This window comes from Coptis chinensis, chromosome 9 (assembly GCF_015680905.1).
Source record: "Coptis chinensis isolate HL-2020 chromosome 9, ASM1568090v1, whole genome shotgun sequence".
Classification (NCBI taxonomy): domain Eukaryota; kingdom Viridiplantae; phylum Streptophyta; class Magnoliopsida; order Ranunculales; family Ranunculaceae; genus Coptis; species Coptis chinensis.
Genome location: NC_141464.1, coordinates 43309994 through 43324558, shown reverse-complemented (window position 1 = coordinate 43324558; position 14565 = coordinate 43309994). Strand labels below are relative to the sequence as shown.

The following is a 14565-nucleotide window of genomic DNA, read 5'->3' as shown; positions in this document are numbered from 1 at the left end:
ATTAGATAAATAAAGTTAATTAGTTCTCCATAATCTAGTTTCATTTTTATTTATTTATTAGCTTAAATCCTTAGATTTACTTATTTGTCATTATTAGTTTAATTCAATTATTGCATGAGTAGTTTCGAATTGAGTTTAAACAAATAAAGTTTAAATCTTTATATTATGTCTTGTTTAGATTCAATTGTTGGGAATGGTAGAATAGAAATTTCACATCAAATCATTACTCTCACAATTGTTCCTTTTGGGTTTGATTAGTTGAATTTGTTTAAGTCTTGAGGTTTAAGAGTGGAACGAATCCTGACTCTCTTATATTACTTCGTTATTGAGAGTAGGAATATTGATATAAACACGTATTTACGTAAATTGATTATTTGTGTTTACGCATGGATAGTTAGAATACTTAAAATAACTTTTATCACGAACCCAATCTAGACAGATAGAGCTTCAGCTAAACAAGTTAGGGGATTTACTGCGCAAGACATGGAATGTCCTGACCCGGGCTAATAGCTCGGTGATATAAGTGACCCTTAGTAAGCAAAGCTAATCTCAAACCGCCCCTAGATTGCATAGTTCTAGGGGTTGGTCTGTGTAAAATCCATTGCCCATTTTGAAAAATCACTTAACTATTGATTTATTGAGAATCTATCATTAATAGCACAAAGAAATAAAACATTTTTGAAAAAAAAGTATAAAATAATGAAAAGAAAAATTGTATACTCACTCCACAGATTCACACTTACTCAATTAATGAGTAAAAAGTATTTAGAAAGAATATACGAGATATACTGTGGACTAAGACTCCGACACTTACAACCACACCCTCTAAGTGGAGAGGTCCGGTTACCTTATTAATGTAACCCCTTAAAGCAAAAGATGGAATGGAATGGGAAAGGAATACATCGGAACAAGAGGATTTAATCCTCATAGATGGGATGATTAAGAAAGAGTTTTTAGCACTCCAGCTTCGATCACATCACTTGTTGCTTCAAAGGTTATGTTTGTTGGTTTAGGATTAGGAATAGATTGACCTGGGAACACAACTTTCTGGGTTTTATCTTGGGTTAACAAGTTCAGAGATTGTACATGGATGCTAGGATTTGGGTTTGCTGTTGCATGACAGATAGCATTATTTCGGTGGGCTTATCTGTTTAGACACTAGTTGATGGTGTAACGGGAACTAGGTCTCTTTGGTTATTGATAGGTTGGTTTTGATAGTTCTAGTTAAACTGGGAAGGTGCCAATGCTCTGTTCTGATTGTTATAGGTACCTTGTCTTTGTCCTTAGCTAAAGATATTTGTTGGTTTGTTGAAACCTGGTGGTGTTTGGCTTTGTGGAATGTTGGTCCATGCGAAGTTTGGATGTTGTCTCCATGGTGCATTGGGTAAATTGAAAGCACATACTTCTTCTGGTTAAAGTGATGATATGTTTGTAATCAAGGGACATGTGGCATTTAATATGATTTAAGCTTAGACATAAATTGCATGGTAAGGTATTTACATTCATGACATAATGAGGGGTTTGGTATTTTTGTTTGGTTGTGAGGGCATCTATCTTTCTTGTGAGGGTTTCTATTAGGGTTTTGATTTTTGGATCTGATTTCACCTAAAAAATACCACTAGCCTTGGTTGTACTAGGTTGGGATGTACTAGAATTGTTTATGTCACCCCAATGGGTACTCTTTTCAACTTGGTTTTCAAGAAAAGTTAAAGTATCGGTTGCACCTATATCCAAAATATTACCATTACTCATGATATCGAGGGTTACTTAATTTGTGTTATGGGAGAAGGCCTTTGAAGAAACATTGGATAAGAGTTTATTTTTCTAGTTTATGGTGAGGACATGAATGGAGTAGGTCAGTGAATCTATCCCATGCTTCAGAAAATGTCTCACTCGGACTCTGTCTGAAGAACTGTATCTTGCTTCTTATCTCTTCTGTTTTCTTCGACAGAAAGTACTTTTTCATGAAAGAGAACACAACCTTTTCCCACGTATCAAAAGAATCAGCCTTCTGTGAGAGATGCTAAGCGTGACTCTTGCCAGCTAGGGTGAAAGGAAACACTCGTAGCTTGATCTGATCGTCGGTGATGCCCGGATGATGAAAGGTATTACATACTTCATCTATCCGGCGTAGATGCTCGTACGGTAACTCGTGTTCTAACCCGTGGAAGATGGGTAGAAGATTGAACATGTTCAGTGGAATCCTAAAATCACTCGTAAGCGGTGTAAATCGTATACAAGATGGAGGTCTATCTTGCAACGGTGTGTAGAAGTTGGAGAGAGGTTCTTCAGCTTGCACTACTTCGTCAGCCATCTTAAGAGAAGAAGGACTAGAAATAGGAGATTGTCTAGGTCGACGAACTCTCCTACGTGAGTAAGTTTTATTCTTTCTAATACTAGAAGTGCCTGAACGCAGTATCATACACTTTTAGCAAGACCCCAAAACTATCCTAACATGTGCAAACGGTGCAATGTATGCTCAAGAAATCGAAATTCATTTTTGCAGGTAGGTAGTTTTGAAAACTTTGCTTTTGGTATATATTTTACTATACACTGTTTAGAGGAACAGTTAGGCGTGAGACTAGGATGGCTCTACTACACGTCTCAGAAAAGTAGGAAGTCACTTCACCAAGTGGTGTGCTACTAAGAATCTCACTCACGATGAATCTGGGGGAGGGGAGTGAGGAAGGTAGTTGGTCCACCGGAATCTGGTAACTGATTACTCTAAATCTTCATGGCTAAATTTTTGTCCTTTTTTGGAGGAGCGTGACTACTTGGGGCTCTAGTTGATTGATTTTAATTAATTTTTTTGGTCTAGGGCTTTTAAGAATTAAGCAACATCCAATTTTATCTACATTGGGTAATGACTTCCCAATGGTTTTTATGGCTCGGGTTCAGCCTTATGTGTGAATGTAAATTGCAGTGTGGAAAGTAAATTTCAAACAATCATGTAAGCATGCTTGAACACACAAGTATCCTCTTACTTGGGCTTCGAGGAGGTTTAGAATTTACCTCTCAAGTCATGCTTACACGCTGTTTGAGGAGAAGACGATGTCGGTTAGTGCTTGATCTGAGAAATAGGCCCAACCTTTCGAGCTTTACCTTGTTTTAAGTTACAAATAAAGGCCCACTTAAAAAGCCCACAAGTTGGGTTTTTGACAATTTATACAACTTTTCCTTCAAAAGCTCAAACTCAAAACTAAACTAAAATTATACTAATCTAATTAACTAGTTTTAAATTAATCACTTAGATTAACTAAAGTCAAATAGACTTAGAATGTTGATTACCAAGTTGATCCAAAGTGTGTAAGCTATGATCCACAACTTGCCTCACACATTTGAACTTCCCAAGGCATTTAAAACTCTAATCCTTTCGTAAGTATTAAACTTAAACCAAGTTTAACTCCTGTTCATCATAAGAAATCAATCAAAAACCAATTTTTTTTTTGTTTTTCTTTTTATTACTAACTATTACAAACAAGTTCCATTGTTTTCTCCTACTCTATTACAAAATCTGGGCTTGGAGTACAATTGCTCTCCACAAATGAACTGGACTTCAAAAAAATTGCACACACTTCTGTTGAGGTGGCTGGGCGGTCGCCCTCGCCGCGTGCGCGGTCGCCTATCGGTCCCCGGTGAACGTCCGTTGGTTTTCGTCTATTTCTTCAACTCCTCTCCAGCTTCGTTGTCTCGCAACCTGATTTGTAAAAAAAGAAGACAGTACTAACAAACAATAAAAATAAAATGACGAAAATTGAAAAAAAAAATAGAAATGGAGAGGTGAGAATGATGCTCCCTTCTTAGATTCTCAACCAATCACTCTCATTCCTTCAATCCATGACGGCGGTGCCATTTGATGCTTTAATATTGTAGTGAGTATACTTCAAAAGAGTTAGATTAAGAGTTGAGGTTCATCCTAAATTATTTGGAGTTGAGTGAGGGAGATAAGAAGAAGAATGGTAGACTCTTGAAAATTAGAATGGTTCAAAGCTAATGAACTTGAAAGCTTGATTGTTTGAATGAAATGACTTGAAAATATGAAAGGAAGATTGATTAAAGCATTGAAATGACTTGAAAATATGAAAGGAAGATTGATTAAAACATTGAAATGAAAGCAACAAACAAGATTGAAGATGAAAAACAAAAACAAATAACAGGTTGATTGAAATAAAGAAAGGGAAATAACAAGTTGATTGAAACAAATTAAAACAAACAAGAAATAAAAAACATGAATTAAAAACATGACAAGAAAACAAATAAACCAATTGGTTTGGATCCTAAGACATGGATAAGTTCTCTCTCCCTTGCTTTTTGTTTATATACCCCTACTTTTACCATTTACATATTTGCCCTTCTATATTACAAACTAGACACCTTACCCCTTTCACGTTTACTTTTGCTTTTGCTTTTGCCTTCTTGACCAAGATAGGTTCAGGGATAAGTCTTCATAATTTGAAATAAGGGCCTCCATCTTTGGTCTTCTGAATTGAGGACTTTGACTGTTGACTTTGACCGTTGACTTTGAATTTTTCAGCACTTTTCCATAGCAGCTACTGGTCTTCATAATAAGCGTGATTAATGCTCCTTTTGGTGTGAAGATGCAGCTTTTATGATAAATGGTCTGAAATACTCCTTAACCTAAAAAAGGCAGTAAAAGCTATGAGTTGTCTTTTCGTTAAGCATAAGAAAGGTTATAATGCAGCAAAATACGGGTAATAAAACACATATTTGGGAGCTAATCACTAAGTATAGATTGATCCGTTAGATTATTCTCTTAACTGAATTTACCATATAAATTATAAGGATAAAAAAGGAGCTGAAAATATAGTTGCAGATCACTTATCTAGGTTAACTAATGAGGATGACAGTGATTCCGAATCGATATTTGTAACAGGTTTTTTTGCATCACAGTTTTGGCGTTTCTAATTCGTTATTAATATTCATAACGGTTTAGAACCGTTACATAATTATTTATTGTAACGGTTTTTTCCATAACTAAAAATATTTGCTAACGGTTTTCTTTGCTCAATTGTATTATTCTTTAGTAACGGTTTTATAAAATTAGTAACACTTTTCTGTGTTACTCTTTTCTAACATTAGTAATGGTTTTATAAAATTAGTAACGGTTTTTTGTGTTACTCTTTTCTAACATCAGTAACGGTTTTATAAAGTTAGTAACGTTTTTTTGTGTTACTGATTTATAGAATTTGTAACAGTTAATTTTCTTTTGGTAATGGTTTTGTTGCTTCGTAAGTGTTACTCATTGCAAAGCTTAGTTACGGTTTTCCACCGTTACAAAACTACTTCTTCATAAAAAAAAAAAAAAAAAAATCCCAAAACTACCCTTTTTGGGAGACTACTGAACCTGCGTAAAGATGCCCCCACTTATTGAGCATTCTACAATCATCCATAACATAAACAAGAAATCTCACAAGTACATCCAATCACATAATCTTTTATTAAAATAACATCACCAAAACGTTTTTTATTAATAGGACTTGCCACGAATGAAATACACATTGTTTTCCAAATCAATGGGACTTGTCCTTAAACTTAAACTCACGTCATTTGTATAGAACTAGCACCTTCAGTAGTTGCAAGCATTAGGGGATGACTTTGGGATGGTATCATCAGAAAAGTCCCTTTCATCCTATACACCAATAGAAATAGAGAAAAAACTGTCAGGCAGTAAAAAACAAATATATATAGATATATACTTATATCTTATTCTTAAGTAGTAGCTCCTTATATTCAAACTAAGGAATTTAGAAAAGATAATATGGTAGCAGACTAGTAGCAATAAAAGCATAGTATAGACATGAAAATTTATGTAACGCCCCAAAACCTTATAACCTTGTCAGACACCTTGACGAAAGACATAAAAATTTCTGCATAATCTCCTCTGTATTTTCAACATTTCATATATATAAATCCTGTCATAACTTTAAAATCAAATAATATATTGATTCGTAGAACTAGCTACTTAACCATCTCGACCAATACTAGTTAAGTCAAATAACCAATCCTCAAATCAAAAGAACAATATAAATTATATACCAAAATTAAAATAAAAACAATTTATACATCACTTCCACTTATATCAGTGTTATACACCTCTATTAGTCCCAACCAGAGATACCACACTTTGAATATATATACACCATACATTCTCACTAATCACATGTAAGAACCCATCTTCCAAAATAAAACTCATGAATATTCCAACATCCGCATACAATTGTCACATATGAAACGAAAGAAAACCACACAAAAACCTTACCTTTCATTAACTGCTAGGTCTCATGTTGGTGCTCTCCATCTATGTTCCAACACGGAATGCTAAAACTAGTTCTTCACTCAGAGGCATTTTAGTTCCTTATTCCCCTAACAAAATAACTAAAGTAACATATACACGATTATACAAAATAACTACATTTAACTTTACTTTTACCTTTAACCGAGTTAGTTTCACATCTGCTTTATGTGCCTTAATAGAAACTGAAGGTGTTTTTCCCAAATGGGTATCCTAAATGGCAAACGTACCATCCCTGAGAACATGACTTAAAAAACATCAACCGGTAGGGCTCCACTGCATGAAGGAATTTAGACAACTTTTAGAATGGAATAAACTTCAAATTGAGGGCTTACCGCATGAAAACACCCACACAAAAAAAACGAAAAAGTTTTGTAATATCAAGTTAAAGTGTACCTGGAGAACCTCAACACTTCTGGCATGCCCAACAAAAGGAGTAGATTTTACTTTCCATGTTCCATTAGAAAAAGGTTCCCATAAATAAATAGCCTTCTTGCAATCCCCTTAAGACATGAAAAAATAAGAAAGGAAATAGTAGCAGTTTAGTTTTTAGTAGATTGTTTTGCGGCAGCGTAATTCAAATACATCACTAAACAGAGATATATCACTTCAAATATGCAACGAGACCCTTGAATAGATCTATTCTTGGACCAAAGTGAATAAAAGAAAAAGATACAAAAACAAACATTATATAATATTACTAGATACAATTGCTCCTTGTGTTACTCAGTAAAAAAACAAGAAAAGCCCATGACTATTGCTTCTAGGTATAGAATTAAAAGATAAAAACAATATCATACCTTCTGCAAATTTTGGTGAAATATTATGACACATAAAAGTTCATTGTTAAAAGATTGGTATTCGGGTGTATGGTCTCCACACCTATACTACATAACCTCATAAATTTAGATTTGACAGGTACACATAAATATAGTGGTTCCTTAGAAGCTTGATCGATCGACATACAGTAAATGACACAACCAACAAAGAAAGTCAAACTGAAAAGCAAGAGAATTCATCTACAGTGTGATCAACAGTCAACACATTGCATAGCGCATGTATTCTTCTCATATTGCCTACTCGTGGCTTCACCAAAATCTGGAGAAAAGTTGAAGATAATGGGACGCTCTATGATTTAATCACGTCTCCAAGTCAACTTAACTAATAAGTAAACAATTATAAGATTCATAACCAAGTAAGTATATTGTATACATCGTTAATCGATTCTAAAACACTATCAAGAAACTCCTGGAACATTGTCGTAAACTAATAAATTTGTTACCTAACTGTACACGTATATTCTATATTATCCGACTACAAGCTAAGCCTTGTTTGTTAAACGATAAATGAGATATGATAACTAATTTGCATAAAACCTTCCAGTCAGACTCTAAACAACAACTGTAGCATGTTCAATTGAATATACACACTGCCAACCTACTAACAGAAGAAGCAAATTTTCATTATTTACGAAACATACAAACTTGTGATACACACTATCAAAGATAACTTACCATGTGGTCAGCCAAGTTATCACAGATGTTCAAACTCTCAATCTCCCCATAAATCTGCATAGAAATTTTGCAATGACAAAGAAACCCATGTCAATTTTATCTAATTACAAATACACCCAAGTACATAGATCTAAATATAGAGATGAACTGAAGATGAAATACCCAGAAGGGAAATTAGGGAACAGAGAAATGCTAACCTAAATGTTGTTTGTCCCTCAAAGAAATTTAAGGACCAGTTTATAGTGATTAACAATGTGTGCAGTTGAAATGCTAACCTAAATGTTGTTTGTCCCTCAAAGAAATTTAAGGACCAGTTTACAGTGATCAACAATGTGTGCAGTTAGTCCAAATCCTCTGTTGGCCTGATGGAATGGTCTGGATGCCATGAACATTGTCAACAATGGAGCCTATAAAAGCCTGCACAAGACACTAGACTTAGATCCACAGCTCTCGAGATGTGCCTTTAGTCAATTTTCTAAAAAATGTAAGAAAAAGTTTGGGACCAAAATACATGCCCTAAAACTATCAGCCCTTGTCCTCGATGGATATATATTTACTAGCTGTATCACAAGGAACCTGAAAACAAAGAACAGGTACACCAAGTGAGGCTTTGCATCAACCTTTCTAAATTAGGTTGTTGGTCGTCAAGAGTAGATTGAAAGACAGTTGGTATATCTAGTTCATTAACACGACATGGCAATCGCCTAGGCAAATGTAACAATTCAATTAAAGCAAACTAAAAGGGAGAGAAGTATCTCGTGCAATCTAAACACATTGCAAAACAAAATTTGTTTAAGTTTTTACTATATTATTTTTCCAAAAATGATCTTTCAATTTTTTACATGCAGTACTGAAAAAACATTGTTCGAAAAAATGGCTCATACAAAGTGCCCCAGGTAAAGCGTATTTCGAGCTACGCCACTGTCGATTACCATGGAAGAAGGGATGAATACACATGGAGAAAAACACAATTACATATACTCAAACAGTTGATGGAATTTATAACTGAGTTAAACGACTCAAGACCACACAAAATTTAGGAATGAAGTAGCACAATTTCATAATCTGAAAATAAAAAAAAATACAATATTAGGTAAAATTAGAAAATAAAGAACGAGCACACGAGCACAACTAGAAGATGGAAATATGCCCATTTGCATAAAAGACCACCAAATTACTAGATATAATTGAAAAACATAATAAAATAAAATAAAATAGAATCAAAGAATCATACCTTTATAGCAAATCGTCGTATAACACTGAACCAAGACGAGAAGATACTGAAAAATTTGCAAATCGAAGTATTACTACTCAGCAGTAGAGTAAACGAATAAAGAGATAGGTTAGTTACTAAAAAATTCAAAATTTTAAACGGAAGCAGTGAGAGAGCACAAGTGAAGACTGAGGAAGCTAGAATCTACAAACGAGAAACAATCCGCAAACTAGAAAAAGAAAACATATCACCTCTAAAATCATGAACTCCAACACTAGCACGTGATATATGGAAATAAAAAAATTGATTTTTTTCATTGAAGAACATATCCTATAGTATCATGTAGAATATGATGACCTAAGGTTTTAATAAGTATATATACAAAAAAAAATGACTACGAAAAACAAATTATATTAAAAGATAAAAATTTGAAATTGTCAAAATGTTCTACTATTTCCCCGGAAAAAGGGGTAGTTTCAACATAAAGTCGCAAATTCTTCACACTATTTCAATTGATAAGATTTCATTCCAATATTAGAACGTCAAGATTGTTCCCATAATATAATGCAAAAGAGCATATAAGTAAACAAATAACTTACCATTTATGTGTGCAGGATCATGCACATCCTTCGACAGGGACGGTTTCTCCATACTGACCCTTGAAAACCATTTTTCATTTGGACGAGTGCTCGTGGATTTTCCCTTGGAATAAAATGAGCATCTGCTTTTGGCGTGTTGGGTGCCTCTTCATCATCACAAACAAAATATGGGACCTGCAGCAGGAAACACATGAACACTGACTTCCTGATGTAAGAAAATAAAGAATGGGGGGATGGGTGGGTTGAATAATAATTAAACTGACAGAGGAAGTCATTTTAGAACTCCCAAACTACAAATCATTACAAAGGATGCTATAAATATAGGTAACGCAAAAACAATATATGGAAGCTTCCTCCGCTATTTTCTAATTCTCGAAAAACAATGGAAAATCCTGATAAATTTTTTTGGAGGATACTCAATAATAACACTTTTTTAATAATAAAAAAAAGTGTGAATCTTACCACCTTAGGACTATCATTTTTTGGATGATATTTCCTCGCAGGAAAGCTAATCCTTCTTTGAGACAAGTGTATAGAAGATATCAAAATAAAAATCGAATTTGTAACTATGGTTATGTCACCAACAGCTGCATCAAATTTCTGAAGGGAAGACAAGAAAATAAAAAAAGAAATAACATTTCGACATGGCATTGCAAAAAAAATAACACAGTCCTATCCAAACAGCTTGATTTCACCTATATTTCTGTTCATTCCGCTATCCAAATCCAAAAATTGATAACACAGTTCAATCTTAAGTTCGTAATCAACCAACTATAAGATTCCTATGTAATCTTTTGAAGTTGGCAAAAATATGTGCATATAGCTAGTCTATTAGTTGTGATCATCCAATAAACCTCATATAAGGCTTCAACAATCTCCTTAAAGAAGTAAAATAGCTAACACATTCATTCAGGCATCAAATAGAAATTTAATCCCAGTGCAAGTGTTTTAAGTTTCTGGTATGAAACATCCATTTAGTCCTCAGCTGTCCTAGATGCACATAAACTTTCACTAATTTAGAACTCAGATTATAAAGCAGAAACTCACATTTTTAGCAACCATGCCAACCAAGTTGTCATAACTGGGGTTCCTCAAACCATCCCCATATAATATGTAAGTATGTGGAACTGCATATTGCAACAAAGCCACTGCAGCTTCGAACACTTCTATATAGAATCCTTTCACCCCTTCTGAACCACTTCCTTTGGCTACAAATTCTTTATAACTAGTCCGGTTTGGAACCCTAATTCTCAAAGGCTTCCCATTGTTGGGAAATACCCACCCTCGTGGCTTTGCTGTGGTTTCACCAGGCCAAATTACACTTGACAATGTCTGACTACTGGAGGATGTGTTGGGAGGTTTCTTATATAAGATTTCAGGGGAAACGATTGAGAGACCAGAATAATTAGATCAATAACTAATCATGTGGCTACTCCCAGTACTAACAATGTTAAGAACGTCGTATGCTGGATGAATCAAATTCCTATCTGAATCAAATTGAATCTGACCGGATAAACCTGTGAAGTTTGATATATTAAGTATCTGAAGTAACCTTTTACCTCCTTCAAAGGCCAAGTGTAGGGTAGTCTCTTTGTTCACCATCATTCGTGAAAGAAATATTGTTTGCTTCATCCAGGAGGGTGTTAAGAGCACAAGCAACTAACCAAACAGAATCATAAGCATAGAACCCATAAGAATTCAAGCTCAAGCTAGTATTCCAATTCCGGTGTAAGTTGAGACATAAACTTGTTTTTCATATTGGAATCTGCAGTGTGATGACGAAGGGCAATGACCCCTTGTAAGAGATTCATCGTGTCAGGATCCATTGGTTCCAAAGAATCTAGAACAGATGATAGCCAATCTGTCATTAATCCATACATATCCCTTTGGTCATCATGTTAAGACCATTTGCTTGAGAGAGAATATTGTTGGACCAGAGTCAGGATTCACGTGTACAACATAAACCCGAGGAAGGGAATACTACCGAATGGCGGAGACGTGGCGGCGGAAGAAGTGTTTATTAGGTTGAGGGAGAGGCAAATTTTGAGGGGACCAAAAATAAAAGAGATTTTAGTTTTAGAGAAGAGAAGAGAGAAGAGCGCGATCTTTTTATTTTCCCTCTCGCCCAAAATTCTAATTTTGGCCTTTATTTATTATTTTCTAATATTATCTTATCCTTTACGGTTTCCTATAGATTTTTTTTTTTAAATACGTTACAAATTAATTCTCAAATAAGGGAAAAATAACGTAACACTTTATATATAATTTTAACTTCAGAAAACCGTTAGAAATAAAGTTACGCTTAAAAAATGTTAGGAACCAAAAAAAGTGTGTTACTAATATCCTGTTTTGGTGTAGTGCTATTTTCTAGATGAGTATCTTTATTCTATTTTTTTCTGCACCTTGGTACGCAGATATTGTTAATTTTTTAGCGTCTGAGATCATTCCTGATATATGGACCAGAAATGAACGCAAGAGATTTTTGGCGAAAGTTAAATTTTACTACTGGGATGAACCCTACCTTTTTAAGTATTGTGCAGATCAGATAATTCGTTGTTGCATTCCCCAGTGGGAGCATAATGAAGTCTTATCCTTCTGCTTTGACCAATCATGCGGGGGTCATTTTAGTGGAAAGAAAACTGCCGCCAAAGTTCTTCAATGCGGTTTTTATTGGCCGACCCTGTTTGAAGATACCCATGCACACTGCAAAGCGTGTATTCAATGTCAACAACTTGGGCGTATTACTCAACGTAATATGATTCCCTTAAATCCCATTCTCATAGTGAAGATTTTTTATGTCTGGGGTATTGATTTCATGGGCCTGTTTCCCAGTTTCACATGGTTTCATTTATATACTTGTAGATGTAGACTACGTTTCTAAATGGATTGAAGCCATGACTTGTCGTAATAATGACCATAAAACTGTAGTATTGTTTATGAAGGAGTATATCTTCTCTCATTTTGGCGTACCTAAGGCCATCATTAGTGATGGAGGAAAATATTTTTGTAATAGAGTTATTGATGCTTTAGTCAAGAAATATAGAGTTACCCATAAGGTGGTGACTCTGTATCATCCTCAAACTAGTGGTCAAGTAGAGGTGTCCAATAGAGAAATAAAAAAGATTTTAGAAACGACAGTTAATCCTGATAGGAAAGATTGGTCTAGACGACTAACAGATGCTTTATGGGCATATAGAGCGGCTTTTAAGACACCTATTGGTATGTCCCCTTACCACTTAGTTTTTGGTAAACCTTGTCACTTGCCTATTGAGTTGGAATACCGTGCCCTGTGAGCTATTAAAACTTTAAATTTCAACATTAATGCTGCCGGTGTTAAACGCAAATTACAATTAAATGAGCTTAAAGAAATCCATAGAGATTCTTACGATTTAGCGAAAGATTATAAAGCTAACATGAAACGTATTCATGATAAACATATTTTGCGAAAAGAGTTTGACCTTGGTCAAAAAGTTTTGTTATATAACTCACGGTTGCATATTTTTCCTGGTAAATTAAAAACACGTTGGTCCAGACCTTTTCTGGTTACTGATGTCACTCCTCAAGGAGTAATTACTTTGGTAAATCCCAAAGACAACTGTACCTTTCAAGTAAATGACCAATGTTTAAAACATTTCCATGAATTACGTTCACCCGCTGGAGAAGAAACCCTTCTACAATACCCTGTTTATGAGGACTGACCCTCTATGCTTGGTGTACTTCCTATATTAATTCCATATTTTGGGAGTACTCCATTAAGGTAACCGGACCCTCCTTTCGGAGTGTGTGGTTGTAAGTCCCAGATCTTTAGTCCACATTCATGTAATTCACGCATTCCTTTCTCACACTTTTTCTCGTTTCTTTTTAGTAGTGTTTCTCTATGGAGTGATTTACATTTTACTTGCTTTATTCTTGTATTTTTTAAAAAATCAATTTCATAAAAATTAGAAAATATAAACCCATAAATATTAGATAGATTAGAAAGTCTAGGGTATCTGACTTTAAAAGACCTTCTTTTTCACCACAATAATTTTTTTTCATTTTATTCCAAAATTTTGTTTTGGGGTGGGTAATCACCCCATCTTGTTATCTCAATTCCCTATCTCTGTTTATGTTGTCTTTTAGTCATATAGATTCGTGTGATACAATCTAGTCTTCTAGATTTTCTTTCGCCCTTATAACTTATGCCATTTACGCATTTCGAGGTGTTCTTCCACTATTTCATATGTCACCCATGGTTATATTTTAGTTTTTCCTAGATCGTTAGATAGCATTCTTCATGCTGATCATTTTTATAGCTCATTCACAAAAATCAGACCGCTAACGAATCAGGAATCTTAGTTTTAATTTTACGACGCAACAGGACATGATGGGTGTTTTCGAAAAGATTTGGGCTTGGGTCAAAATTCATTTTGCCACCCAACCCATGATATTTACACTCCATCGACTATCCCATTTAAAATCCAACACCGGTCCAACTTCATCATCTTCCCCAACCAAAATCAATCTAACCTAAATCGATCCCAGCGCACACCACGCATGTCCAAAGCTAAGTCCAAGCGTGCCCCGTTCCTCCATCGAAACAAATCTTCACCAATTTCTTACAACACCTTCCCATAATAAACCCAACCCGTATTCAAAATCCAACCATACAATGGCCCGACCAGCAAAAATCATGCCATAATTTCATTTAACACGGAGATATTCCTGCTATTTTACAGTACGGAAATGCGTGCTAAAGGGTGGGATAGAATGTGGTACTCTACTGAGGAGTACTACCATGAGGATTTGGTGTTGCAATTTTATCTTAATAAGAGGATACTTCCTTTAGGGAGGATGTTTGTGGATTTAGACGGAGTTCACATGGATGTGACTCACGATTTGCTCGCATCCATCATTGGGATACCCGCTAAACAGGTCACCCTGACC

At 34.9% G+C, this 14565-nt stretch overlaps 1 non-coding gene across 1 annotated transcript; it reads left to right on the top strand.

Annotated features, from left to right (window-relative positions):
* Positions 1-1826: 1826 nt before the first annotated feature.
* On the top strand, positions 1827-1932 carry LOC147476176 (small nucleolar RNA R71). Its single transcript, XR_015209963.1, has one exon. It is a non-coding gene; the product is annotated as a small nucleolar RNA R71 (small nucleolar RNA).
* The last annotated feature ends 12633 nt before the right edge of the window (positions 1933-14565 follow it).